The sequence below is a fragment of the Falco peregrinus genome, chromosome 8, assembly GCF_023634155.1.
Source record: "Falco peregrinus isolate bFalPer1 chromosome 8, bFalPer1.pri, whole genome shotgun sequence".
Classification (NCBI taxonomy): Eukaryota; Metazoa; Chordata; class Aves; order Falconiformes; family Falconidae; genus Falco; species Falco peregrinus.
Window position 1 is genome coordinate 66021261 of NC_073728.1, and position 11350 is coordinate 66032610.

Here is an 11350-nt window from a genome sequence, read left to right on the forward strand (position 1 = left end):
GACACCGGCCACGAAAGTAATTCTCCCACCTTCCTAATGGGTATTTATTACCAATTAATCTCAGTGGAAACAAGCAGTGAAGAAAGCTTCCACATACCCATGCAGGGAAGCCATTTCCCTCTCTTAGAGCTCCCGTTGCTATTTCTTCCAGAAGCACATCCACCAGCTGACGGCTGGTCTTCCCCTCAGCCAGAGAACCCCACTGGTCAGCTCCGCCTGGAAATCACCTCTGCAACAGCAAAAAGACACCGAGCTGCTAGGAGAATGTGCCCACACATACTGGTTTTGTGTGAATCCCACTAGGAGCCTAAGGATAGATACAGATCTCCAGGCATGTGGTTGGTCTCCTAAGCTGTCTAAGGCAAAATGGAATACCCTGCAAGCACCTCTCAGGCCACTCCTACAAGCCTAGGAGAAAATGGGGTGTTGCAGGTGGGCTTAGGGGTTGGGGTTAGGGGTGTGGGAAAATCACCCTGAGGTGGGGGGAACTCGAGAAAATTGCGTCCTAACGGAAGCATAGTATTACGGAAAGCTTTTTTTAGGGTAGAATACAGCTATAGCCTGGAGGACGGTTGGCACGCACACAGTCTGTATCACCACAGTTCCCTAAGCAGCAGCTCAGCGCACGCCGACAGCGGTGACGGAGGACGCGCTGAAGGCAAAAAGCCAAAAGCAAACCCCTCGAAGCCCAGAACCGTGCTCAGGAACACAGGAGTTAAGCCTAAAACCGGTTGAAAGCTGCCTCCTACCTGTTCTCCCGCCACCTTACCCCCTCCAACGTCAGCACCTTTCCTCGCGATCCCTTTTCGCAAACAAAAGACGGACGCCTGCGGTATCAGCTCGGTACCGAAGCACCACGATGCGCTTGCCGGCTGCATGCTCTCTCACAAGGCTGACAGCTTCTCTGCACGCAACAGCCGAGGCCCTGTGAAAGGGGAGGAAGGCAAACACCGATGACATCTCGCAGGGGTCAGGAGGAAGTCAGGATGCACTTCAGTCAGAGCCCAACGCCTTACCCAAAGGAATTACCACAGCAGAACAAGAGGCAGGAGCGATCAGTAGACAGGCAGAAAACACGCACGGCAGCGATACCCACGTCAGACTGGCAGGACGCTTCCAGTCGCTTCACCACGCAGCTTTGTTTTGAATTTAGTTCAAAGGTAATCAGATTCTTAACGCTCATTCTGCTTTTAATAGCTGCTGGAGAAAGGCTAACACGTGGCATTGGCATTACAGTCGGAATTCCAGTCTAAAAATCACGGCAAAGCTGTGCTTTGTCAAGCGACTTTCAAAGCAGGCTCTGGAGCCTTTCAACAAGACAGTCAAATCTGGAGTCCCAAGGGAACTCTGTGCCAGCTCCATCAGTACATCTGAGCTCTCTCACAAAGTACACCGCCATACAGAAACGTAAGTGGGTTTATACCTCGGGCTCATTTACAATCTAGAAAAATAATACTGCCCGACCGGACGCGCTGCTTCAAGCGCCTAGCAGGCCCGGCTGCGTAACCACGAGGGACCGACAATTCCTCCCCGGCCGTTGCCCGAGCCGCAGCGCAGCACTCGGAAGCGGCGGGCACACGGAGCCTCGCGGGCCCTCGGCAAGTACAAAGGTTATCCCTCCGTAGTCAGCAGTCCGACTCACAAGCACAAGGCACACGGGGAAAAGTAACATCTCGACTGACCTTCGGTTCCGCTCCCCTTGATTTGTCAATGTACAATTCCAGACGAACCTAGGGACAAAGGAAAAACAAAAGACCCCCGTTTCACTGGGAAGCAAATCAAAAGGCCTCTTCCCCTCGGCTGCTCCGGACCCGGAGCTGACTGTCACGACACAAGATCAGCCAGACACCCGAGTAGCTGCTGCCTCCCAGCCCATCCCGGTGGTTAAACGCTTGCGGAGAAATCAGCAGTCGGGGGCGACGGGTGGGGATTCTGCTACTGGCTTTCTTTTCTTGCCTTTGCCCGCTCGCAGGGGCGGGAAGAGGCTCCTGAGCCACCCCACCCCGCGACAGCGTTACCGCAGGCCCCAAGGCAGCCTCTGCGGCCCGCGGGGGCCGGCAGCCCCAGTCGGCTGCCACGGCTCAGGCCAGCGGCTGGGGGAAAGACAAAGCCCCGCGCAGAGCAGCGGCGGCTGCGGCGGCTGCCCGGGCAGCCCGGAGGCGGCGGGTGGGCGGCGGGGCGGCGCGGGCCGACCCCTCTCCCGGGCGCCGCCGCCACAAGCGAGCACCGGGGCCGCCCCGCCGCCGCTCCTCGCCGAGGTAGCGGCGCGGCTCCGAGAGACAAAAAAAAAAAAAAAAAAAAAACACCCAAAAAAGGGCAGCCCCGTGAGGAGCCCGCTGACCACCGTCACTGCCGGGGAGACGAGAACCGGCGGCAGCCCCGCCGGTCCCGGGCCGGGCCGCCCGCCTGCCTCAGCCCGCCCGCCGCCGGCACCAGGCGCTCCCTGCCGCGGCCGAGCGCCGGGCCGCCACATCCCCCCGACTCGGCCGCTGCCCGCCGGCCCCCGGCCGCCCTTCAGCCCGAGCGCTCACCCAGCGCGCCGCCGCACGTCCCGGCCCGAAACTCTTCCAGGTTCCCGGCGAAGGCTCCGCACCTCCACAGCCACTCCAGCGCGCCGCGCGGGCCGGAAATGAACCCACCTTCCGGGGCCGTATGCGTAGCCCATACGTACGAGGCCGGAAGCCCCGCCCCTTTGGCGTCACGTCGTTTCTGCGCATGCGCTGCCCGATAGTTGGAGCGCTGCTGCCATCTAGCGAAATATATTTGGGTACTGCAGCCGGCCCTGTTGGTGGATAGCTACTGCCACCTAGCGAAACTTAATTGGGTACTGCAGCCGGCCCTGTTGGTGGAGCGCTGCTGCCATCTAGCGAAATATAAATGGGTACTGCAGCCGGCCCTGTTGGTGGAGCGCTGCTGCCATCTAGCGAAATATAATTGGGTACTGCAGCCGCCCGGTTGGTGGAGGTCCTTTCCTGCTATTTTGTGACTTGTGTTGGATGTGCCTGGCACCAGGTTCGAGTATTAAGGCAGAAAGCCCCAGGGCCTCGTACCTCTGGGTGGTACATGCTGTGTCACACCAGCTATGGTGCCTTCCTGCTTTACAAATGTAATCAGTTTTGGCAAGTTTACAAAACTAGTGCTTTATCAGGAAGGTGTCTTTGGATTTCAGCTTACCCCTTTCTACTTTTCATATGCCTACATCGCAAGAAAAAGAAAGGGTTTTGCTTCTCAGGTTTGCTCCAGTTACTCGGCAATTCAGGCAGGACCACAGCAGAGCTGTTTTCCTACAGTCTTTTTTGTTTCCAGAATCCTCCCTCCCCTCCCTAGAGAGGGCTATGTGCAGGGCAAAGCGGACACTATGAGTAGGGACGACTGAGTAAAGTTACCAAAGGGCACGTGGTGCCTTCCTCGCAGCAAGGGACTGATTTCAGTTTTTCTATGCTTGGATGACTTTTGCAGCTCAGAGTTTGGTTAAATCTACTCGTGGGGCAGCACTTGAACGTCTGTTGAGTGATTTCATACTGGACAACAGCAGCCACACCAAGACAAAAGTCTCCTCGGGGACAGACACGATAGCAGACTTCGTGTGGGCTGACCTCACCTTTTGCTTGCAACCGGCACCTTATTTTGCAAAGGAATCTTTGAAACCCTCTTTCTTTGAGACAAGGGACTGTAAGGGCCAAGGGCCAAAGCAGCCACGCTGCAGCCTGGAGCCTGACGGTGGCTTCTCAGGTTCCAGCAATGGCTGTGGAGCACAGCTCTTGTGTCACCAAGCAGAGCGCCTGACACCCTGAAGTGCCTCGGCGCCCCGGGGGTGTGAAGCCTCTGTCTGGGGATCAGGCAGCCTCCCACCACAGGTCTTGCTGAGCTAAAATGACTCTGCAGAGGCTGTAAAATTGTCTCGGAGTGCTGTGCTGCTTAAGATGAAAGCGCTTCCGATAGCTCAAGCTAGCCCACCCACTCAGCTCTTACGAGCTGTACCTCCATATGCAATGGGAAGAAGTATTTAACGCAGTAACTCCAACTCTCGGCTTGGCACCCAAACCCGTAGATCAAACAGTCCATTTATTCTTATTATTGGAAGTCTCCTTCCTCCCCTCCAAAGCCTGTCGTGCTTCCCTCCCTGGGCGAGGGCCCTACTCGTCTCGCATATCCAGCAAGCAGCCTCTCGAGTGCAGTTTCCACAGGCACATCTTCTTGATCCGGCAGGTCAACGTAGGTATCTAGCGTCTGATCGTCGATACCGGGATCAATCGCACAGAAAGCAGTCTTCAGATCATCTGCCTTCCCCTCTCTGTTCCAAAACAACACAGTCACCATTACGTTGTGGTATGTGAAAAGAACATTTACTTACTTGTGTCACACTGAGAATCCATGTTGCCCGAAATGCAGAGCAGAGATGTCTTTTGATACAGTCATCTCTGCCTCTACTAGCATCCCGTTGTTAAACACATGTGCAATAAAGACTGGTGAATGCTAAACCTCAAACTGACCGGAAGTTAAGAAATCTTAGATTCATGATAACCTGGGAAGACCTTAATTTCACTCTATTGTGCATTGATATCCCTTATTACAGAACTGTACTTCTTGCTAATCCAGTGCCCACGTTGGACAGGATTTCACTTCACAGGCACCTGCCCACCTCTGGCGTTCTCCTCGGTGCTCGGTGTGGCACCAGACTTTTTTTCAATGCAGTAATTGCCTCTTGTTTTGAGGTGGAATTATTTCTCAGATTTGCACCAGTTGTCAGTCCTATTTGCTCTTCCCACTCCTCAGAACCAGTCTCTGAAGATGTACAGGATTTTACCGCTATTTTTGGAGAGCTGAGGAGTGTGGATAACTGGCTAGCTGAAAAAGTTCACATAAACATAGTCTAGCTGGCTAGACAAAAATGCACATCGCTCTCAGCTTATCTGAAGTAAAGCACAAATACACTGCCTTTGGCTGTTCTTGTTACACAATAACAGGAAGATTTCGGTGGGAAAAGAATGTTGCAGGTGGGAACAGATAACTACAGAAGAGAAACTAGGGGTGGGCTTGATATTTAGGCAACTCACCAATAATGAGCTTAACTTTTGCAATACGTATGAGCTAATTATAACAAGGCATAAAAGGTGACTGTAAGGTACAATAAACGAAGTCTGCTGATCACTCATATTGATTGACTGTGTCTTCCCTCCGTCGCGACAGAGGAGCACTGTACCGAAGGGGATTAGTGGTACAACTGATCTCTGCTCGCTGTCTGCCACGCCAAAGTTCTTTGGGTCGGGGACTGCTGCTCGCAGTGTTCCGCAGAGCCGGGCTCAGCCAGGTCTCGGCATTCACTGCAACGGGCACAGCTCTGTAGCGCAGGGAGGCCTGCGCTGGCCACGCACACTGCGTCCACTGCGGGGTTCCCTCTGCACGCGCGGTCCTGAGCTACTGTCCCCATCAGCCCCTTCCCTCCATACTTACAGTAGATCTCCCAGCTTGTTCTTCAGCTGGCTCAGATACTCCTGCTTCTCCCTGACATCCTGGCTCCGGGGCTTGGCCACGAAAGCTTCAGCGCTCCCCTCCTCCTTCTGAAAGAAATTACAGCTGTGTTAGCACCGAACATGTGTTCCGGTCTGCATTAGAGCTGCCTCTCAATGTGCACGAAAATAACGCGGCTCTCCTAGAAATGGAATTTCCATGTGAAAAGTGGAAATAGAGAGAAAGAATATGGGAAAAACTCCCATCACAGAAAAGGCACAAGCTTGCACTGCCATTGTCTGCAGAGGGCCTTCAGGTGTTAGAGCTTGTGGTGGGCACTCCAGCTTTGTAAGTCTGATAAACCTAGCTAGTCTTATAAAACTAATTTAATCCCTAATTTATTCCCATTCTCCTGAAAAGGAAAGAGCCAATCCAAGAACTAGTTGATGCAAGCAGGTACAGCACTGAAGACCTCATTGACAACTTATCCTTATTCAAAGAATTAAACTGACGTTACTTAGGTTTTAGGGATTAGAGATTTAATTAAGGATTACATTTGTTTTAGGGATTTAGGGATTATATTAGGGATAGGTCTTTTGTGTGGGTCTCGCAGTACTACAAAACACATCTGTCGGCACCTTTGCAACTTGTCTCGAGTGCTCCAGGGTGGAAAAAAAATGGGACTCTCTGAGAGGTTCTGCCCAACAAAACCAGAAAAGGAAAGATCTTCCTTGGAAATACCTTTCAGGAATGGCAGGGAAAACGGTTCAAGCTTCTGGAAAGGCTGAGGAAAAGATGTCGAAGGATCAAAGAAATGCTACTCTATCCCAGAGAGAACCTCTGGATACAGTCGTGCTTAGTATGACGTGAAGAATTCTTGCAACGCTTCCTTGTCCCTGTATCATTGCCTGCTTCCCCCATGTGCTGGGGTACGGTGCAATGGGACATGGTGAGTTGAATGAACTTCCTCATGCCACAAGAAGCAGTCATTCCTTACAATGTAGTCTTGCTACTTAGTCATTCTGGCGCTTGTCTGCATTAATCTCGTCAGCAGAGAAGTAACCCGGGAAAACCCAAATACTGCTCTGCTGGACACTTCCCGGTCACGGCCACCAGTACCGGGGCAGGGAGAGGGGAGGAGGACGAGGCTTTTCAGCAGCAGGAAGCTGTTACTTTGGCTTGGCCATATAGCGCAGCATTAGCAGGGGCTCGAGCCCACTAGAAATACCTGCATGTCCGGTGGTTCACGTGGCATCATTGTCAAGTGTGGCTACTTCAGCTATGTCTTCAGTACGCTCACCGTTTCAGCTTTTCTAGTGCACCTGAGTTTCCCTGGCTTGAAAGTTTTCAGTGTTTACACTAAGAAGAAGGTGGTGAATATTGAAGACACCGGCCACGAAAGTAATTCTCCCACCTTCCTAATGGGTATTTATTACCAATTAATCTCAGTGGAAACAAGCAGTGAAGAAAGCTTCCACATACCCATGCAGGGAAGCCATTTCCCTCTCTTAGAGCTCCCGTTGCTATTTCTTCCAGAAGCACATCCACCAGCTGACGGCTGGTCTTCCCCTCAGCCAGAGAACCCCACTGGTCAGCTCCGCCTGGAAATCACCTCTGCAACAGCAAAAAGTCACCGAGCTGCTAGGAGAATGTGCCCACACATACTGGTTTTGTGTGAATCCCACTAGGAGCCTAAGGATAGATACAGATCTCCAGGCATGTGGTTGGTCTCCTAAGCTGTCTAAGGCAAAATGGAATACCCTGCAAGCACCTCTCAGGCCACTCCTACAAGCCTAGGAGAAAATGGGGTGTTGCAGGTGGGCTTAGGGGTTGGGGTTAGGGGTGTGGGAAAATCACCCTGAGGTGGGGGGAACTCGAGAAAATTGCGTCCTAACGGAAGCATAGTATTACGGAAAGCTTTTTTTAGGGTAGAATACAGCTATAGCCTGGAGGACGGCTGGCACGCACACAGTCTGTATCACCACAGTTCCCTAAGCAGCAGCTCAGCGCACGCCGACAGCGGTGACGGAGGACGCGCTGAAGGCAAAAAGCCAAAAGCAAACCCCTCGAAGCCCAGAACCTTGCTCAGGAACACAGGAGTTAAGCCTAAAACCGGTTGAAAGCTGCCTCCTACCTGTTCTCCCGCCACCTTACCCCCTCCAACGTCAGCACCTTTCCTCGCGATCCCTTTTCGCAAACAAAAGACGGACGCCTGCGGTATCAGCTCGGTACCGAAGCACCACGATGCGCTTGCCGGCTGCATGCTCTCTCACAAGGCTGACAGCTTCTCTGCACGCAACAGCCGAGGCCCTGTGAAAGGGGAGGAAGGCAAACACCGATGACATCTCGCAGGGGTCAGGAGGAAGTCAGGATGCACTTCAGTCAGAGCCCAACGCCTTCCCCAAAGGAATTACCACAGCAGAACAAGAGGCAGGAGCGATCAGTAGACAGGCAGAAAACACGCACGGCAGCGATACCCACGTCAGACTGGCAGGACGCTTCCAGTCGCTTCACCCCGCAGCTTTGTTTTGAATTTAGTTCAAAGGTAATCAGATTCTTAACGCTCATTCTGCTTTTAATAGCTGCTGGAGAAAGGCTAACACGTGGCATTGGCATTACAGTCGGAATTCCAGTCTAAAAATCACGGCAAAGCTGTGCTTTGTCAAGCGACTTTCAAAGCAGGCTCTGGAGCCTTTCAACAAGACAGTCAAATCTGGAGTCCCAAGGGAACTCTGTGCCAGCTCCATCAGTACATCTGAGCTCTCTCACAAAGTACACCGCCATACAGAAACGTAAGGGGGTTTATACCTCGGGCTCATTTACAATCTAGAAAAATAATACTGCCCGACCGGACGCGCTGCTTCAAGCGCCTAGCAGGCCCGGCTGCGTAACCACGAGGGACCGACAATTCCTCCCCGGCCGTTGCCCGAGCCGCAGCGCAGCACTCGGAAGCAGCGGGCACACGGAGCCTCGCGGGCCCTCGGCAAGTACAAAGGTTATCCCTCCGTAGTCAGCAGTCCGACTCACAAGCACAAGGCACACGGGGAAAAGTAACATCTCGACTGACCTTCGGTTCCGCTCCCCTTGATTTGTCAATGTACAATTCCAGACGAACCTAGGGACAAAGGAAAAACAAAAGACCCCCCGTTTCACTGGGAAGCAAATCAAAAGGCCTCTTCCCCTCGGCTGCTCCGGACCCGGAGCTGACTGTCACGACACAAGATCAGCCAGACACCCGAGTAGCTGCTGCCTCCCAGCCCATCCCGGTGGTTAAACGCTTGCGGAGAAATCAGCAGTCGGGGGCGACGGGTGGGGATCCTGCTACCGGCTTTCTTTTCTTGCCTTTGCCCGCTCCCAGGGGCGGGAAGAGGCTCCTGAGCCACCCCCCCCCCGCGACAGCGTTACCGCAGGCCCCGAGGCAGCCTCTCTGCGGCCCGCGGGGGCCGGCAGCCCCAGCCGCCTGCCACGGCTCAGGCCAGCGGCTGGGGGAAAGACAAAGCCCCGCGCAGAGCTGCGGCGGCTGCCCGGGCAGCCCGGAGGCGGCGGCGGGTGGGCGGCGGGGCGGCGCGGGCCGACCCCTCTCTCCCGGGCGCCGCCGCCACAAGCGAGCACCGGGGCCGCCCCGCCGCCGCTCCTCGCCGAGGTAGCGGCGCGGCTCCGAGAGAAAAAAAAAAAAAAAAACAAACACCCACCCACCCAAAAAAGGGCAGCCCCGTGAGGAGCCCGCTGACCACCGTCCCTGCCGGGGAGACGAGAACCGGCGGCAGCCCCGCCGGTCCCGGGCCGGGCCGCCTGCCTGCCTCAGCCCGCCCGCCGCCGGCACCAGGTGCTCCCTGCCGCGGCCGAGCGCCGGCCCGCCACATCCCCCCGACTCGGCCGCTGCCCGCCGGCCCCCGCCCACCCTCAGCCCGAGCGCTCACCCAGCGCGCCGCCGCACGTCCCGGCCCGAAACTCTTCCAGGTTCCCGGCGAAGGCTCCGCACCTCCACAGCCACTCCAGCGCGCCGCGCGGGCCGGAAATGAACCCACCTTCCGGGGCCGTATGCGTAGCCCATACGTACGAGGCCGGAAGCCCCGCCCCTTTGGCGTCACGTCGTTTCTGCGCATGCGCTGCCCGATAGTTGGAGCGCTGCTGCCATCTAGCGAAATATATTTGGGTACTGCAGCCGGCCCTGTTGGTGGAGCGCTGCTGCCATCTAGCGAAATAAAAATGGGTACTGCAGCCACCCGGTTGGTGGAGCGCTGCTGCCACCTAGCGAAACTTAATTGGGTACTGCAGCCGGCCCTGTTGGTGCAGCGCTGCTGCCACCTAGCGAAATAAAAATGGGTACTGCAGCCGGCCCTGTTGGTGGAGCGCTGCTGCCACCTAGCGAAATAAAAATGGGTACTGCAGCCGGCCCGGTTGGTGGATCGCTGCTGCCATCTAGCGAAATATATTTGGGTACTGCAGCCGGCCCGGTTGGTGGATCTCTGCTGCCCTCTAGCGAAATATATTTGGGTACTGCAGCCGGCCCTGTTGGTGGAGCGCTGCTGCCACCTAGCGAAATATATTTGGGTACTGCAGCCGCCCTGTTGGTGGATCGCTGCTGCCACCTAGCGAAATATAAATGGGTACTGCAGCCGGCCCTGTTGGTGGAGCGCTGCTGCCACCTAGCGAAATATAATTGGGTACTGCAGCCGGCCCTGTTGGTGGATCGCTGCTGCCACCTAGCGAAATAAAAATGGGTACTGCAGCCGGCCCTGTTGGTGGATCGCTGCTGCCACCTAGCGAAATATAAATGGGTACTGCAGCCGGCCCTGTTGGTGGAGCGCTGCTGCCATCTAGCGAAATATATTTGGGTACTGCAGCCGGCCCGGTTGGTGGATCTCTGCTGCCCTCTAGCGAAATATATTTGGGTACTGCAGCCGGCCCTGTTGGTGGAGCGCTGCTGCCACCTAGCGAAATATATTTGGGTACTGCAGCCGGCCCTGTTGGTGGAGCGCTGCTGCCACCTAGCGAAATATAAATGGGTACTGCAACCGGCCCTGTTGGTGGATCGCTGCTGCCATCTAGCGAAATATAAATGGGTACTGCAGCCGGGCCTGTTGGTGCAGCGCTGCTGCCACCTAGCGAAATAAAAATGGGTACTGCAGCCGGCCCTGTTGGTGGAGCGCTGCTGCCACCTAGCGAAATATATTTGGGTACTGCAGCCACCCGGTTGGTGGAGCGCTGCTGCCACCTAGCGAAACTTAATTGGGTACTGCAGCCGGCCCTGTTGGTGCAGCGCTGCTGCCACCTAGCGAAATAAAAATGGGTACTGCAGCCGGCCCTGTTGGTGGAGCGCTGCTGCCACCTAGCGAAATAAAAATGGGTACTGCAGCCGGCCCGGTTGGTGGATCGCTGCTGCCATCTAGCGAAATATATTTGGGTACTGCAGCCGGCCCGGTTGGTGGATCTCTGCTGCCCTCTAGCGAAATATATTTGGGTACTGCAGCCGGCCCTGTTGGTGGAGCGCTGCTGCCACCTAGCGAAATATATTTGGGTACGGCAGCCGCCCTGTTGGTGGATCGCTGCTGCCACCTAGCGAAATATAAATGGGTACTGCAACCGGCCCTGTTGGTGGAGCGCTGCTGCCACCTAGCGAAATATAATTGGGTACTGCAGCCGGCCCGGTTGGTGGAGCGCTGCTGCCACCTAGCGAAATAAAAATGGGTACTGCAGCCGGCCCTGTTGGTGCAGCGCTGCTGCCACCTAGCGAAATATAAATGGGTACTGCAGCCGGCCCTGTTGGTGGAGCGCTGCTGCCATCTAGCGAAATATATTTGGGTACTGCAGCCGGCCCGGTTGGTGGATCTCTGCTGCCCTCTAGCGAAATATATTTGGGTACTGCAGCCGGCCCTGTTGGTGGAGCGCTGCTGCC

General features: G+C 55.4%; 1 long non-coding RNA gene across 5 annotated transcripts; it reads right to left on the reverse strand.

The window, feature by feature from the left end:
* Nucleotides 1-4048: 4048 nt before the first annotated feature.
* Nucleotides 4049-9535, reverse strand: LOC129784981 (uncharacterized). Of its 5 annotated transcripts, XR_008748357.1 has the most exons (6): nucleotides 9372-9535; nucleotides 8519-8566; nucleotides 7606-7761; nucleotides 6934-7065; nucleotides 5455-5561; nucleotides 4049-4294 (listed from the first exon to the last, which is right to left on the reverse strand). It is a non-coding gene; the product is annotated as an uncharacterized LOC129784981 (long non-coding RNA). The 5 variants fall into 5 exon arrangements; XR_008748358.1 differs by lacking the exon at nucleotides 7606-7761; XR_008748356.1 differs by lacking the exons at nucleotides 7606-7761; nucleotides 8519-8566 and having other exon boundaries at nucleotides 9372-9532.
* Nucleotides 9536-11350: the final 1815 nt, after the last annotated feature.